Source organism: Strigops habroptila, chromosome 8 (assembly GCF_004027225.2).
Source record: "Strigops habroptila isolate Jane chromosome 8, bStrHab1.2.pri, whole genome shotgun sequence".
Lineage (NCBI taxonomy): Eukaryota > Metazoa > Chordata > Aves > Psittaciformes > Psittacidae > Strigops > Strigops habroptila.
In genome coordinates, this window is record NC_044284.2 from 18,468,941 (window position 1) to 18,483,346 (window position 14,406).

At 42.0% G+C, this 14,406-nt stretch overlaps 1 long non-coding RNA gene across 1 annotated transcript; it reads right to left on the minus strand.

The window, feature by feature from the left end:
* Positions 1-2,043: 2,043 nt before the first annotated feature.
* Positions 2,044-14,242, minus strand: LOC115611145. The gene is made up of 4 exons (XR_003992482.1): positions 13,751-14,242; positions 13,271-13,473; positions 10,842-11,005; positions 2,044-4,601 (listed from the first exon to the last, which is right to left on the minus strand). It is a non-coding gene; the product is annotated as an uncharacterized LOC115611145 (long non-coding RNA).
* Between the last annotated feature and the right edge of the window lie 164 nt (positions 14,243-14,406).

Here is a 14,406-nt window from a genome sequence, read left to right on the forward strand (position 1 = left end):
AGAAGCAGCAGTGTTAGTTTAAGATGTGACTGACATCCAGGTGTTTCTCATCGCTCCGCAACAGCTGTACAGTCAGCCCTACTGCACAGTGTAAAAGACTTGCATAAAAGAACCAGTGTTTAAATTCCAGCAGAAAGTCAGGTGAGTGAACTGACATCACTCCGACCAGCACTTACTAACCTGCTGCCTTTGTGCTGAAACACATGCCCAGATGATTTATTCTGACATTTGAGCTGTACCAGGAAGAGAGTAATTTCCAGTTTAGGGGTGGGAATGGACATCTTCAAGTGTCACAAAGCCATTTCTACAATGACCGCATGACTGTAGCCTCATGAAACAGTCATTATTTTTGAGGCTGCTGGTAAACATCCTCTTCCAGACCTGGCTCTGCAGGCTAAAGATGCCAGGCATCTGGAATGGACATTACCAGAAATTAGGGCCCTTCCTGCAGCTCCATAAATTGGAATTGTGCTGCTCTTTTCCTAATCTGCCTGAGACAAACCGTGTTGCTTAGTGCAAGCCTGCCTTTGTCAGCTGTTTGAACTAACCCAGCAGAACTTGCCTGAAGCAGGGTAGTGTGCATTTATTAACCTGGATACACCTTTTTGGCAGAGTTGGGCCGGTGGTAACTCCTGGGTATGGTGAAAATGCAAAACTGGAGGTAGAGGGAGCAAGACTTTCAGCAGTCAAAGGTGTTTGCAAAATGGCAATGGCACACAACCACCAAATAGTTAAGCACGTTGCAAGGTACAACTATCCACTTTTTTAGTTCTGCATAAAACATGTGGAATCCATGAAAAACATGACTGTCCTTCAGCTGTTAAACAGCTCTCAACTCACAAGGCTGAGTTTGATGCAAAAAAGTGACTTTTTAATAGATTTTATACTATGACAATAAATTCAGACAAGATTTAAACTGCAAGATTGTTGCTACTATCTTCACTACACTGTTACCTAAGGGCCAACAAACAGTACTTTTATGCAGCACTAGACAAACACAAAAAAAATAGACAGTCTTCTACAAAAAAGCTCACAAATGATGTAGATAAGGCAGGTTATGGGGAAGGTGTGGCAGGAAGGAAGGTGTGTGTTCAGGAGTGGGATTATGGTTCCTGGACTTTCAGTCTGAAGCAAGGCCTAAAGCAAATGAGAGAAAAAAAAAAAAATCGCATACTAGATATCTTGAATCTGCTGTGAACATGTGCAAGATCACCTATGTATGCATATGTCTCTTGTGTGGAGAGTACAGCGGGCTCAGTAAATCAGGTCCACGTGTGCTGAGGCTGGCTTTTTGAGCAGTCATGGTATGGATGCAAAGTAAGGATAACCTTTTGATGCCAAAAGGTTTTGTTTTACCTTCAGGAACTGCCTAAATAAATAATTCCCTGGTATGTTAATACTTGGTAGCACAATTCCTATGAAATGGCTACAGTTTCTCAAGACATTAAAAGACAAAGTACAGTAAAAACCCAAGTTCATAATGAATGAATTGCGACATACTCTAGAATGAAAATCTATATGCAAGACCATTTTCCCAGGATGGGTTTATCAAATATATAGCAAAATCTTCCTAGTATAGATGCACTGTATATTAAGAAAAGCTCATTGTTACTGATGTACTTTACACAACAGTCTGTGCTGATAAAAAAAGATAAAGATATTGGAATAAACAGTAGCAGCTTTTCCAGGTGATATTCAGGTTGGCAATCACATTTCTTAGTGTCTCTTTCTGACCCAAATTCTTTCTAGGGATTGAAATCAGTTGTGGCCAGATCACAAGGTTTATTTGGCTCCAGCTACCTGGCTAAGGGATGTTATATTCACGTCACTACTAAAATCACTATTTTGATTTAAAATGCTGTTAGAGAGTGTGCAGATTCTGCCCACATAGCATAAGCCACGCAATATTCCTCAAATGAGCTACCTTGCACATAGTACTCTTGAAAATATTCTTTTATTGAACATATTCATGATATTACCTATTTTGAGCAAACAGCAAGTTTGATACCACTGTAAAGAAAGTCTGAATCTGTAAATCACTTCTGTTTCATTATGGAGAGAGAATACTAGCAGTAAATTGAAGTCAGGCAATAAGAATTATTTCTGGAATATTATTTTCTTCTTAGTTCAATGGGGTCCTGCCTGGGAGTGCAGAAATAAAACAAAAAATCCTGCAAATTGCTTAACTCTTACTCCTTTGCCTGCTTTCCTGGTTCTTCTAATCAAGAAGTTATAACAACTAGGGATAGGCATGTGCTATCATCAGAAACCTCTTTCAACCAATAATACAGATTTAGTTATATGCTTCACTACTTTCTATAGGTTTCAGGACTAGCATAAAAAAATGAAAAGGAGCTGAAAATACAAATCAGTCACAATATTCTGGCATTTTTAAAATTATACAGTTTCATTTTTTGATCAATATTACTCAAAATTTCCTTCAATTTTACTTTGAAGGCCATTGTAATGAATATTTCTGATATCTCCAACATGCAGGACAACCGTATGCATACACATATATTAGAAACACTTCCCATTCATTTGCCTGTGGAAAAAGAGTGTTTATGGCTAAGGCTCCAGCCCCTCTTCCCCGAGCCACTGAGCAAGTATTTCCTCCAAGTTCGAGAGGTGCAGCAGCAGGGCCAGTCCCGTCCTGGACGGGCTGTCAGGGGCATACTTGTACAGTGGCACCCATGGTCACTGACTAGCTGGGAGGCGGCGGGGCTTCCTCTCCTGACAGCCCTCTTCCTCTGGACTCCTCCTGGTGGGATATAAGGGGGGCTGGCACCCCTGGGCAGAGGGGCCTCTCAGCAGCAGATTAACAGAGGAAGGGCCACGTCCACCTTCCCACAGCCCCACGCACCCACCAGCAGCAGCCACCTGAGGAAAGTGGCCAAGCTATGACAGTGCCTTGCTTTGCCTGCCGCTGTCTCTGCTCTCTAGAGGGTCCAACCAAGACCAAGCTGACCTTCAAGCCAGGTCCCAGACCTGAGCAGTTTTTAGCATATCCAGTGCCAGACCCAGGCACTGAGCACTTTCCAGGTATACAGAGATACTGAGCAAGGTTTCTTTTTTTCTTTCCCTTTCATTTTCTAGAACATAATCTTTGATCTAGGCATGCGGAGTTCCCCCAAAACAGACCAGTGTTCTTTTGTGACCTTGCCATCAATCTGCCTGCCTTTAAGAAGGCTCTTAATTAACTTGAAAGGGCTTGGGTTCACCTTAGCTAAAGACCTTCAAGAATTTTCCTCCTCAAAGATTTCTAAATTTATTTCAATTTTTAAATCAAGTGTTCATCTTAGCAGAACAAGAATTGAACAAATGTGTATTGATGAAATACAGGGGGGGTGAATGTTAACTGTAAACCTTGTCTCTAGTACTGGCCTGTTCAGGAAAATAAAAGCAAGCAAATTCTAGGGTGTTTTAGAAATAACAGAAGCAATGCTTGTGCTATTTTAGCCATTTCATTTTCAAAATGCTATCACAGTTTAGCAACTCCCAGACATCAGACAACAGTTCAGCAGGCCTCGCTTAGTTTGCAGATTTCTGAAAACCAGGAATGGCAAAGATTTTTCTTTTGCCAAATTAGGCAAAGTCAGCCAAATGTAAAGGTGTAAATCCTGTCCTTTTGTGTAGTCAGTGCCTCTAGCTGTTCTCAAGGCCTGGCAGAGATTGAAGTTGCCTGCTATTAGCAACTAGAAAAGGCAGGAGGGAGAATGCCAGCTTCTAAATTAAACAAACAAAAATTGTTTTCTTGTTAACTTTTAAAGATATGTATATTTCTTTCACACCTAGCACTCAATACATTGTCTTATTTACGTGAGTGGCTGGAAAAGAGCCAAGGACTGATATATACTTACCTTGCTAAAAGAGACTGGGCCAGCTGGACTATTAGGAGTTGGAAAGATTTTTCATCAGAGTGGAAAGTTCTAAAGATCATTTCACAAACCCCATCAACCAGCCTAATGCTGGCCCAGTTGCCATAGCAGAAACATGGCTAAAGAAATTTTCAGTTAGTTAAAAGGGTGATTAATTTCATTGTAGCTTTTCACTCAGGTAGAATGTCATGGGTTTGTTGTTGTTGTTTTTTAATTTCTTATTTAATGCTGCTTTCATGTTTCAGAACTGCCCTGACTTCGAGGAATTATCCCAATGAACAGTAAGACATCAAAATAACCCTGTTATTCAAATAGATCTGTTACCCTTAATAACATATTCCAAACACTGCTTCACCATGGGTAAGAGAACACATATATAAATGTATTTCTGAATGGGGAAGAAATGATAAAAGTGACTTCTTTATTGAAGTTTTGTGTAATATATAGCTGGTGCATCATATACAGGAGCTGTGGTGTTACTTACCACATACACTCGGGTTCCAGTAAATACAGTACTGGTCTGTAGAAAGAGTGACGTATGGTGCTTACTAACAAGAAAACTAATAGAAACCTATGAGAAGAAGTGCTAGGATATTCCAGAGTTGCTTTTTAGCATGCATGAAGAAAGAAGAGAGGAAGATCATGTTCTGGCTCTGCACACCTTCTGCCAAACTCCTAAAAAGCATGCTAGGAATCCAGTATGGTCTGAAGAGGGTTGAATAGCTGAAAGAAAAAAAAGAGTAGTGAAATAGATGCATTTCTTTCCACAGGGAAAAAGTAATTTTCTAGTAATATCTCTCCAGAACCCAAGCCATTAACACTCTCTGTCTCTCTTTCATGTCCCTTTCCACTTCTCCTCTCTTTCCTAGATATTCGCCACCAAAACCCAAAAACCATCCAAGCCAGCCTTCCCTGCACAGAAATCTATGCCATACTGAACAATCCTTTACGTAACTCTGCCAAGCTCTTTCCATGCATGTCAGCATTAGCTTATGACATTATTTTTAGGATTTTCTCTTCTGATCTTTCCACCAACATCTGTGGCTTACTTCTCCTGTATGCAGCTGCCCCAGCCATCGAGGTCTTTGAAACTGCCACACCAACCAGAGCAAGGCAGGAGGCTCTCATTGCTGCAAGGCATTACTTCTGCCAGATGTCTTTCTTTAAAAATACACATACACATATATATACACACACACATATACACACGTATATATATGTATTCTCAGTAGATAGTTTTAATTTGCTTACCAACAATACATACCTTAAGACCTACCTCCTCATTCATACTAACATACATATTACTGACACATATCTTAAGGAGCCCTTCAAAACTTGAAGCTTAAACATTTAATTAAAAATGAATGTGCCTTTCAGGCCTACTTGCACATGAAATCCATTGGAGCCCAGCTGCTCTATTTGGGGAGGCAGTGTCAAGCTGGCTGTCTGATGCACACAGTGCTTAATCAGACTCATTGCTGACAGGAACTTCATCTGAGCGCTCATTTCTGCAGCCATAAGGAAAAAAGATATCTACTTTAGGTTGGCAGGAGTTTAACCATTAGAGAAGGCTTTTTACTCACAGTGTTTTCTCCTTGGTCTTATGTGATGGGTGGAATACAGAGGATTTTGCTCTGTTTTAATGAAGACTTGTGGCAATGGCAGAAATCATCATTCAGGGATTTCCCAGGCCTACAAGAATGACTTAGCTTGAAGGATTGTGCATCCAAACACACAGATTACCCAATAAAATCTATTACTTTTCTCATGCTCATAAGTCCTAGTCCTATGAATCAAGAACTCTATTGGGTAATCCTGCATCTTAATTATATTTTGGTGGCATGTGAAAGATTCTTCATGATTACTTTAAGCACTAAGTGCTCTGGTGCTGGATGGCTGTTCGGACAGCTCTGGCTCATTTTCCCTTTGCTTAAGCATTGTGCAAGGAAATATTTGCAATGCACAAGAAGATGCAGGGGTCATAGGAACAATCCTGAACATGGGACAGATTTTCAGACAGTTATGCCATAAGCAGTACTCATCAGATAAGCCCGATGCCCGGGCAGCCTGCATGACAGCAGCAACCCTTGCTGCTCAGGACCAGGTGCTGTGTTGTCGTCAGAATATTCCGTTGCTATTTCTACCTCTTTTTCCTAAAGCATGGGAACCAGGGCATATAGCTAAGTGTGTCAGTCTAAATCAGAAAAACGGCTTCAAAAGTCCAATATTTCCTACTCATTTAACCATTCTCTCACTTTAGGTGTGGAAGCAGGCAATGATGTCCTCTCTTTAATGCCCATACCTACAGGTGCAGAGAGGGAAGACGTGTTGCCTAAAAGCCCCAGCAAGTTCCATGCATAAAACTGCATTACAATTTTTGGTAGCTGAGTGTTGCTACAGGCCAAAATGAAGAATGAAGCTGAGGGCTTAGGGGCAGCAAGCAGCAGTCTGGTAAACAGTGGAAGCCAGTGTAACTTAAGAGTCTGTCATCTCAATGTCCAATCCTTTGAAAGATTTGTTGCCATAGGTTTGGGTTGGCTTTACCTGTGATATTCTTTCCTACATCTCTGCTTTCAGCTGTAGTAACTAGCCTATACACGTTACTGGACAGCAGGATTACTGTTGTTTTTAATGTATTACACCATCAGGTGAGCTGTTGGGACAGAACAGCTGGACAAGTTGGAGCTAGCCTCCTCCCAATTAGCTGCTTGGTGGTTCTGCTTCTCAATTAGAAACTCGCACCTCTACAGTTTTACATTTGTACTTGTTTACTTCAGCTAACAAAAGAAGGTCCAGAGTACAGATCTGTTGGCCAGCAGCTCTAGAGCTATATGCTAGATCATCTCCCCTATACCCCATTGCATGTTGCACTGCTTTTCTGGTTTCCCTTAGGAAAATGTGGACATCACCATTCACCTGCATTACAAATACCACTTGTACGAGGCTTTGAAGAGGTGGTATAGCATACTCTGATAACTGATGTTTACTTTATCCAGTGTACAGGCCTATCAAGTGAAAATAAATTAACGTTTTAAAACTAATTCACAAAGTAGTTTAAACCTATTTCCTATTGGCAAAGGACTGTGAGGATGCCTGGTCCTTTGGGCTCCTCACCAGCCTGGCAGTCTTTTCTAGCAGCTCGCACATACTGCACGCTGGGATGGCTGTGCTGTGTGGCACAGATTTTCCCAGTCAAGGTTCATTTGGATCTGGTTTGCTTGCATTGCAGTGCTTCAGAAATACTCCGCATTCCCTTTCCCAGAAGGCTATTCTGTCAGAGTAGGAAAATGAAGGGAGAAAAAAAAAGGGGGAAACTAGCCAAGCAGCAACAAAGGAGGCAAGCAAAGCCACAGCACGCTTCTTGAGGGGCTGCAGGCACTGCTGTGCATGCAGCAGAGAGGACAAATTACTCCAACAGCAGTGTGGTCCTGCATGCTTTGAAACAGTTACATGCACGCAAACAAATCACAGTGTGCTTGCTGACCACACAAACAATACTCTGTTTGCTGTCTATGTATTATCCCATGCAATCAAAGTTAGCATTGCACCTCTGAGCTGTAATTCGCATTACAATAGAGCTCATGTTTTACATGTGCGTATACACACCATCCCATCTCACTAATTCCACAGCCATGCCCCATCCTAGCTCTTGTCCCACCCTGCCCTCCATGGAAGACCAGGACATAGATTTCCCTTGCTTTCAGCAGTGAATGCAGCAGTCCTGGTCAGGAGAAAAAGGAGCAAAGCTGGCACACACACACAGAGCAGTAAGAAGTTAGCTGCAGTTGCAAACAATGTTTTAAAAAGCCAACAACATGTCCAGATTTGGGCAGCTTTCTGCTACTTCCATCATGAGGACAATGCCATTTTCCAAGGGTATGACAAGTCTACACTGGAACATGGGACACATGTACTCTAACTGGCCAATTCTGATCCTACTAGCAGCCTAGAGCTTAGCTCAAGTTATTTATCCTGCTTCTTGGACAGCTTTTACAGTCTTTATCAAGTTCTTTGTAGCTACAACTAAAGTACTTCATCTAGCTCTGGCAGAACTATTTTAAGCAAACTAGAGAGGGGCACAGATACACATTCTTATTTTAAACAAAATAGCCTTTCAACAAAATAATTCATCTTAAAATAAGAGACAGACTTTTACTCCCTAGCCTCACCCAAAGACGCACTTTACAGAACTAGTTTTGATGAAACCAAGATGGTCTAAGTCAAGAGTGGAAAACACTGGGTTTGGCAAGATGAATTATCAAAGGAAAAAATCAATCAATTAAAGAGGAATTGCTGGAGATCTCAAATATATGTAGCTCCATGTTTAATATTAAAAACCTTGAAAAATCAGTTGTGTTGTATCTTGTATTTCTATCAATACACAACCAAGCACAAACCCCAAGTACAAAACCAATCACAAATCAAAACAAAGATTGCTATTGTAACTGCTATTGTAACCCATACGAGCTATGGGATAGCCACAGTACATTATAAACAGACCAAAAAGGTGCAGCGCATTTTCAGTAGCTAGCCTGGGCTAGTAAGATTTTTCTTTTTACTATTGCTAGTTTACAGGAAGGTACTTTCTGTTCCTGAGGATTACTGTAATCAGCCACAGCAGAAGTCAGGCCAACAATTTAAACTTTAGGGTGAATCTTTTTAAACATCTGATGCTAGCTGTTTTGGCTATATTGTTCTGATTTATGGGGGAAGGACCTTATAGAATACTCATAGAATGGTTTGTGTTGGAAGGGACCTTCAAGACCACCTTATTCCAACCCCCCTGCCATGGGCAGACACACGTTCCAGTAGATCAGCTTGCTCAAAGCCACATCTAGCCTGATCTGACCCACCTTCATTACAGTATAAATTCATTGTATAGAGATACACAGGGAGGACAGAATACACAATAAACATCAGAAAGTGTATCAGAGGAATCATTCCTTGGGTTTTCTTGGTAGTGTGGAGCTTAGATGTTCTCTGCTCTGCACATCTGTGCCTTTCAAGTTTGTTCATCGTGGATTGGAGGTGATTTAAGGTCAAAAGGAAAATTATGGAGATTTTGGGGTAATCCTCCAAAGGGACTTGCCAGGGTGGCAGCCACTCCCATCACACCATACAGCTGCCCTCATACCTACCCTGCCCTCCAAGGACAAATGGGTGGCGAGTCAGGTGCTGGTTAGATCATCACCAACACCTACAGTTTCGAAAGGAGAGATGAAAAAGGAGATTACAGTTGTAGGTGGAGACGCAGAAAACACAAGGCTACCTTAACTACCTTTTACCACTTGCTATCAGCTAGTCTGTATCTAAATTTCTTATCCCACCAACTCACCCTATCACAGACAGGGGCGTCACTTTTAATTCTCTCCTTAAGCCCTTACCCCTTGTAAAGCCAATTACAAAAAATAAACCTGCTTTAACAACCAACCAGCACCTATCACCTCCTCACTCTTGCTCACAGCAGTTGTCCTGGTGCAGGAAGAAGAGGAGCTTTCATCCCACCGTGCCTTTAAGGACCCATGGGCACACACTGGGCACAGAGAAAAGCACTTCATTCTTTCAGTCTTCCTTTTCCTTTCACTTCACTAGAATCTAAGTTTCTTCCTTAGAATTTACATTCCTGTAACTTGTTAGTCATCCTTGCTTGGACATTTAAATGGTCCTGGTTAATAGCCCTTCTACTTGAAAAATCTACAGTTTCCTTAGAGCTCCTTAGCCATCTCCTTCAGCCTCTCTCAGTTGGACCTCTCTTGGTTTACCATCACAGATTTCCACCTGCATTTTCCAGGAGAGTTTACTACTCCCTATTTAACACTCCCTAATTACGTACAAACTTCTCTTGCTTAAGCAAGGGAAATTTTTTGTATACCTCCTCCTTTTCCCAACGTGCATCACTGTCAAAGCTCAGGTCCAACTCTGTGTGGGGATCATGGGAGCTGTAGTCCTTTGAAAACTGAGACTGTGCTGGACTTTTGCCCCTCCTTAAGCTGTAGAACAGTTTGTCTCTATTGACAAAAAAGGATGTTAAACTTCACTTTTTCACAGAATGTATCCAAGTGGTTTTCAGTCAAAGATACCACATTGGATATAGCTCACAGATAGGAGCTTTCAAACGAGAAAAGCTAGAGTAAACATATATTTGTTGATAATAGTATGATATATCTAAGCACACTGTATAATTAATACTATTGCAAAATATTACTCAGAGGAGTAAAAACAGCAAGGAAGTGGAATGTTACATCTAAAGCACAAAAAGAGCATCCATGGTAGGTGGTTTGGTGGGAGAAGGTAGCGAAGAAGAAAGCTTGCTAGAAGAAAGAGCTGGATGCGAGGGAGGCTGGGGCAGAACTGAGCCAAAAGGAAGGTAAAACCATCAGCATATTCAATAAGATATGCAATTTAACAGTTACAGATCTAGTTAAGACCCTCAGCCACAGGAAACCTGAGTCCACCTCTTAAGAACAAGACCCCAGATATTTAATATGCTACAATGGAGGATAGCTGGATTATCATTTCCAAAAGTAATGCAGCAATTTCTCACAATATAAAAGCTAAATAAAGCCAGTGCCAGCATTTACCTGTTACTGGTTTGGCATTATTGGGGATGTGCTGCTAAATTGCTTTGGGCTCTTGAACTGGGCTCTGAGAGATTTCTGAGTTCACCTATCAGATGATAGGTGACACGAACAGTACCTGAAAGGCCCCCTTTTCAAACCGCAGAGAAGGGCCACTAGAGGGATGGAAGAGAAATATACCACAGACCCCTCAGGTACAACCTTGTTTAACAGCACAGCCTGCACGGGTTGGTATTGCACTATTTCTTTGTTTGACACAAGCACCTTAAAGTCTATAGTTACTTTTCCAAAGGAACAAGACACCGGAAAGCAACCGAACAGCTCCATATGCAAATACATTGGAGCTATGTGGCTCAAAGAACAATGCAGATGTAATAGCACGCACCAAAGATTGATGAGTCTTGGCTTTTACCCACTTTTGCATTATTCTTGACTGCATTCTTCCTGTCTCCTGGATAACTGTGCTGTCTGCGAGCTGCAGCAGAAGCGAGCCTGACCGAGGCAGTTGATACAAATGATTCTTTGTGGCTTGTTGCAGTGATGCTAAAGCTGGAACAAATTTCATTAAATAGCAATCAGAGGCAAAAATACAAGTAATGAGCTATTTTCTATGTAGCAAACAAAGATATTAATGATAGCTTATGAATGTAAGTAGTGATACAGGAGGCAAGCTAAAGAAAATACCCAGAGGAACATGCACAAAGACTTTAACCAGAAAGTTTCACACAGCAAATGTACCCACAGGGCCTGTTTCTCCTTTGCATGACACATACTTTCATGGATGCAGCCATGACTTCCCCAGCTCAGAGAAGATGAGTGCCCAGGGAAGGAAACGCCAGGATGGGTCACGCACAGGGAGAAAGAAACTCCACGGCAGCACACGTGGAAAGCCAGGGGAGAAGGAATGATGCCAAAGGCCATCCAGCTCTTAGAGCAAATCATTCCTTTCTTCAATTCCCTCCCATCAGTGTGGTAAAGGGCACTTGTGAATACGTTTTGGACGCGAGCCAGTAACTTTTCCCAACAGTTTTGCAAAGCCAATTTAAATACTATTGACCCAGCCTCCTATCACCAGCTCAGCTTAACAGACAACCAGAAGAGTTGGGGTTCTGAAAGCTTTCTTGAGAATAAAACCTGCACTGGTACAATTTTACCACTGTTGTGTTCATCTACATTAACAACGCTTAAATTTTGCCCAGAGTCTTTAATAAGAATTCAGATATAACTGCTGGGGGTTTTAAATATATAGTTCAAAAATTGGAGCCATCTGAACTATGCAGGGCAGCACATCTTCAGTGTTTATTTTTATTCCTAATCTAGACTTTACATCAGCTGTCCTTGTGGTTTGATAGTGTGAAGTTCTGAAAGCCTACCAATACATATATATAAAACTTCCTTTTTGGTTCCCGTTGGTAGAAGGATGGATTCTTTTTCTCTTTGAGTCACTACAAAGTCACTGTGCAGGCTAATTCAAGACAAATGTGAACATATGATATCTGAACGACGGATGTGAGGCTGCATTTGAAGGAAGTATGCGGAAAAGGATTGTGTCCTAGGGGTCTTCAGCGGGAGAGTGCTGGCAACCACTTGGAGAAAGGATTCTGTTACTGCTGTGGTATTTGGGGCTCCAGACGGCAATGCTTAGAATGTGCTCTGCTCAGACGGCTGTGAGAGCAGCCCCTCCACCATGGCGACTGACATACGGCTTTGCATTGTTGCTAATAATCACACAACAGCAAGAAAAAGAAGTAAAAAGGAAGACATCCTTACATACGCAGACGATGAAAGTATATGACTGCATTTTCCAAGGCTGTAACCAGAAGTTATAAATTGCTATATTGCATATTTTTACTTCTTATCTAATTGAAAAAAGAGCATATACAGTTTTTGCAGCTAGCCCATTTATTTTGCTGAACTACTTAGAGCTCAAGGATGCTGTTTAGTACTAGCTGGGTACAAGCACAACAGAAGGCCAAGGGAAATTGACTCTTGATATAGAGATTTTTCAGGTATGGATGAGTATCTTTTTTTCAAGGCCACAGCACCCTCTTTCCAAATTAATGGATCTTTTACCACAAAGGCAGAAGAAATATAAGACAAGCTCACAAACTACTGGGAAGGCTGCAGGATTTTAGGGGGTTAGCAGCATAGTCCTTAGGCTGCTGTTTGGCTCCCAGACATACCACTTTTAGCAATTTATAAGGGACTGATATACTTGCTGAGCTGTTGACCCCATCAGCACTGGACACCGAACTAGCTATGGGAGGAAGGATAGGCTGTGTGCAGGTGAAGCCCACAGAGACTTTTCAGACATACTTCAACAAGGTATCCTGTGCCCTTATGCAACAAAGCTCAGCCTCACAGGATAGAGACCAGAATACCGGTGTGCATTTCTGTCTGAACTTATCCCCACCCACCCTATGTGTTCTGGGAAGCAAGAAGCCCTCTGAAACTGAAGACATCCTGCTCCAATGTCTCCTTTACACCCCCAAATACAACTGCTCCGCTGCAGGTGGTAGTTTGTGTGAATGCCAGGCCACTGTGGAGGGGCCCAGTATAGACTGGGAGACCTGAACACACTGCACCAAGAAAGACCATAATCACTGTCACTGGAGCACAGCAACAGATTGGGAAGGGGAGTATTGTTGTCTTCATCTTACACAGAGTGGGCTGAGATACAGAAACATGTAGGGTGTTCTGCCTTTGATTAAAGACTGGTGATTATACACATAAATAGCTGCTGGTCTCAAAATTCTAGGAAGTACCAATTACATTTTGCCAAAGGAATACAGAAAATTTTAACAAGAGTCATACCACAAGTGTAGTATAATTTTTTCTCTCTTGTTTTCTGTTCTTTTACTTGGAAGGCTTCTGTTATTCAGCTGGATATGACAGAGGTGGCCAAGGGTACATCACGGGCCATGAACTGCGAAGGGCAAGCAGCCCAGTGACTTGCACACAAGCAATCCTGACTTGCAAAGTCTTCATCCAATTTTCTTTCATAACAACAAACAGACCTGAAAAAATAGTAGGATTAAGTCACTAACCAAAGAAGGGCTAAAGCAACAATGATAAATTTTGTTCCAGTATGAATTACCTTGTGCAATACAGATTTTGCATACAGGTATTAATGTGAATGTTGTATAGCTTATCTGAATTGCCTCCCCAAACCTTTTTGATAGTAGCTAATCTTTGTTACTAAAAATCACTGGATTGCATATTTAGGTGTCATGCATACAATAAGAAAAAGTGAAGATAGTAAAGTACTAGAAGAGAATAAGCTAAAGTACTTACCTTATTTGAAAATCCATCATCCAGTGATTCAGGCTTTATAAACTTGAAAATTAGTTTTATTTATGTATAATAGAAATTAACTCATAAATTGAATGCAGTAAGCAAACCCATACAATTCTTAGATGATGTGGGTCTTATTCCTCTTTAATTTCCATTAGATTTATCTTCCTGATTTGTCATTTCTAGTGTCAAATTATTTGCACTCATAGCAGCAGCAGATTTATGTGGGTAAAATTTGCACACAAAATAATCAGTAACCTCGTAGTGACTTTCACTAGTACCGATGGCACTGGCAGCCATGAGCTCCTAACCCGGTTTGGTTTTAGTTACTTTGCAGGCTGCTATGAAGCAGCGGGCCCGGCTGCGCCGTTGACACGCTGTGTTTAAGGTAACAGAAATGAGGGGGTCTTCGCCCTTTCTGAGAGGAGAGCCGTACCAAACGCAGCTCCGCCGCTAACGGCGGCTCGGGAGCGGGGCGCCGGCGCCGGCCCCGGCTCCGGCGGGGAGAGGCCCCCCCCTAGGGGCCGCCGGGCGGGATGCAGGCACCGCAGCGGGGAAAGAGTACGAGGGTCCGGCATTGCCTCTTGCTCGGCAGCGGGCACGGGTGCCCCTTACATGAGGGCAGCACAGAGAGCAAAGCAAGAGAGAGGTCACCT